The sequence below is a fragment of the Toxorhynchites rutilus genome, chromosome 1 (genome assembly GCF_029784135.1).
Source record: "Toxorhynchites rutilus septentrionalis strain SRP chromosome 1, ASM2978413v1, whole genome shotgun sequence".
Lineage (NCBI taxonomy): Eukaryota > Metazoa > Arthropoda > Insecta > Diptera > Culicidae > Toxorhynchites > Toxorhynchites rutilus.
This window is the reverse complement of record NC_073744.1, coordinates 157631699-157635681: the sequence shown is the minus strand read 5'-3', so window position 1 is coordinate 157635681 and position 3983 is coordinate 157631699. Positions and strand designations below refer to the sequence as shown.

At 36.4% G+C, this 3983-nt stretch overlaps 1 pseudogene; it reads left to right on the top strand.

The window, feature by feature from the left end:
• The first annotated feature begins 3666 nt into the window (after positions 1–3666).
• On the top strand, positions 3667–3749 carry LOC129763843 (U4 spliceosomal RNA; annotated as a pseudogene).
• Positions 3750–3983: the final 234 nt, after the last annotated feature.

The following is a 3983-nucleotide window of genomic DNA, read 5'->3' as shown; positions in this document are numbered from 1 at the left end:
ATACTTTTCCGACTTAGCAACGTGTGTCGAGCAGGCTAACGTAGTTGAGAACCCGATTGTAACAATTACGGACAGCACCAATTTTTTGCAACCCAAAACGTAATTGATAATGCCGTCCAAAATTATCCGATGTAAAACAGATACAGTTTACGCGAGGATGCTTTTTTTTGTTACAAGATGCGTTTCGATGGAGCATTTAGAAGAGTGCAGCTGTTCAATAAATCTGACATTTACCTTCCAATCAACACTCAGCTTCAATTTATCCGAAAGAGGAATTGAGCAGGCGAAGGAAAGAAAACATCGTCAAGAAGCTTTGTCCCTTGATGCCTGAAGAAAAAAGACACTACATTTTAGGGAATCCTTATAATCAACAATTAAATTGATGAGTTTCAATCATGTTGTTCTAATCTTCATGTGCTATATGTGAGAACAGCAATGCAATTAAATCTAGGACAATTTTTTCCTTTAAGATGAGTTTGATTGTATGAATTTAAAGTACATGATTTGTAGTTCTGAAACAAAATTGCTATCATAGAAGTAGCATTGCATGGAGATGAACTGTTTTTGATTAAAATATTTGGCATGACGAGCTTTTCGGAAAAGTGTTTTTTTACCAGAAATAAGGCATGTGACTTTGATTGTGCTAAACGTTGATTACGGAAGATGTTGCTATGTGAAATTTGCTGTCCATGATCGATATTCCTACGCTATCAGAACAGATAAAAAAATCACATCGCATCACAATCAAATTACGTCACATCATAGGGGAATTTGCGCTTGCGCCACTACGTTTCCAAGCTTTTACGGGGTAATTTTTTCATATTTCTGTAAAACTTCGCAGTTGTTTGAAAGGATTTGGTATTCTCTATCGATCTATAACAAAAAACGTAAAATGTCAATTGTGGCGCTTGCGTCACTTTGCGAGATTACGGCAGCGATATTTCTTCCCATAAAATACGCTCTCTTCATTCGTTTGTCATACTTTCTGGAGCAAACATAAAATAATATTCATTGGTGGCATTTGAAAGAGCACATTTCACTCTACATAATGTGGGATTTTCAAAACTAGGTTATTTTTTGTATATGAGTAAACCAAAATTTGAAGCATAAGTTTTTGGGTGAAAAACTATCAATATGATGATGAATTCGTAGGTGAAGGAAAAGAAAGACGTTAATAAAAGTCAGTCGATTGTTGTATAGTAAACGAAGCTACAAATGTTTACTCGGTCGTTAAAAGGTCCATAAAACGTGGTATAATTCCAACTTTAGTATTCGGTTCTGTCTGTGAACACACAGGTTATTTAAACCTATGATTGCAGATACTGAAAACTAATCAATTCTTTAACAATATTGGCAATTTCTGCATCGCAAAATGTTGGCTCTAAAAGCCGTATGAAGACAATTTTTCTGCACAATTTTAAATATAAAGGTTTGAGCAGAAAAAACCATGGTCTTTTTTCATGGTCACCCTAATGCGTCATAGAAAAAAAAGTACGCGGAGCACTTACGAAACGGAGCGTCATTTTGAATTAAATGCTTTGGAAATCTGAGATAAGATTCTCCAATAACAGTTTGGCCAAGTGGAGAAAAAAATTTCTCATACATAATATTCTATGTCCTGGAACTTATTTTAGAACAAGTGTATATTAACATTCGAAAGAAGCGTTTCTTTTTTTCAAGTCTGTTTTTATTTGTTCTATCAATGATTTTTTTTTTGACGTGGGACTACGTCTTTCATTTCTATACTGGGGTGTAAGTTCAAAGTTTCGAAAACGAAAGCGTTACACCGGAGGACGAGATTTTGAGCGTTAACAGCTCCTAAACAACTGAACGAATTGGTATGATAAACACCTCATTCGAAAGATAAAATGTCTACGCGTTCTATGCTTGTTACTTTTTGATCCAAAAACTTGTTTCAATAGCCTTAAAATTGTTTTCAAAACAGACTATTGAAATCACCCACAATCGGTATAAAAGCGAGTGTTGCTCGGAAATCCACTCAGTTATGATTGCGCAACGATTAAGGTACAATCGCTGGAATGGGTAGATATTTCCCTAACACAGACTTCAAAACCATGGAGCCAGGGGAAAACGGCATTGCAAAATAGATGCAAGCATCGGATACTTGTGTACTCGTTTGCACTTTTACAAATCGGAATGTTTCCCTAACACAGACTTTAAAACCATGAAGCCTGGGGAAACAGGCAGTGCAAAATAGATGCAAGCAGCGGGTACTTTTGTACTCGTTTGCGTTTCTACAAATCGATATGTTTCCCTAACACAGACTTCAAAACCATGAAGCCTGCAGAAATCGGCATTGCATAATAGATGCAAGTTGTGGGCAGTGTTGCCACATTTTTATCTTTACCAGAAGGGTAAAAAATCTTTTTCATCTGTACTTTTTCTTCAAAAAATCTGTACCAAAAATCTGTACCATCGGAAATATTCATTGTAGAGAAACATCATGAAGTATGAAAAAAACACTCATTTATTTACTAGAAAATATTATATTTACTTACTCATTTTATATCCAGATTTACTTACTACAAATACTAGTACTTACGTATTAACGCCACAGGGGCGCATTTTTTATTATGAATGTATTTTTCCGTAAAGAAATGTATTCAGAGGTCAATGTAAGGAGGCAAACTCCTATCTAACGAGGATAAGGAATCGAGACGGCTCCAAGCCGCCGAGGTGATGCGATCCGAGTCGAAGTCAGTGTACATTATCATTTGTTAGCCTCGAATCTCTCGTGTATTTGATGATGCTTATATATAGTATTTCTAAAATTAGATTGCATATTATCATTCAATAAAATTTTCGAGCTACGTGTCGTTACTGAGCTGATTTCGAAGATTATCCCTCTTTTGCATACATTTGCATTCCACAGAAACATACATGAGGCAGAAATTTGTTCTTCGCATCATGCTTCACAGATACGTTTTGTTTTGTTTCCATTCATATCATGAGATGATGCATCTTTATTGATATCAAGTGATAATACTGACAAAAAAGAGAGAAATTTGACACGCGGGAAAAATCTGTACCATGTACTTCTTGACGAAAATCTGTAATCTGCACCGTACAGAATCTGTACCAAAAATAACGAAAAAATCTGTACCTTTCCAGATAAATATGAACTTGTGGCAACAATGGTTGTGGGTACTTTTGTACTCGCTTGCGTTTCTGCAAATCGGAGTGTATCCCTAACACAGATTTCAAAACCATTGAGCATTGGCATTGCAAATGAGATTCAAGCTGCGAGTACTTTTGTACTCGCTTGTATTTTTGCAAACCGGAATGTATTTTCCCAACAAAGATTCCGAAACCAATAAGTTGTGAAAATCGGCTTTGCCGATCTCGGCAGTACTGTTATACCCCCATGCATTTTCACACTCCGGTATTCGGTTTGCCAACACGGTCTACAAAAGCGGGTACAAATGCAACGCTTTGGCTCGGTTATTCGATACTGCATACCCCTTCATGTCGTCAGCTCACTGAATTTTTACGCATATCGTTTGATGATTAGGCAAAATGTTGATAACTATTTGCTGCGATAACCACTACCATAATGCATGAATTGACCTATATTGGGATTTCTTCGCAATTGAATTCGTAGATTGTTTCATTCATTTACTAGTTTAATCAATACATACAAAAGATAGCTCTGCGCAGCGGCGATATCGTACTCAATGAGGTACATTCGAGGTGTGATTATTGCTAATTGAAAAAAAAATTTGATTACTAAGTCAACGGCAGTCCAACGTCAACCTTGCGGTTATATCATAGGTATAACCCATCCATAGTTTTGACGTAGGATTACGTCTTTCGGGAACATATTGGGGTACAAATTGAAAAACGAATATCGATCGCATCGTGAAAAATGTCCAATTTCAAACGCGTATTGCTCAGTCATTTCATGACGGATTGATGAGATTTTTACATCAAAACATTGCGGCCCTCTATAACAATTTTTCACC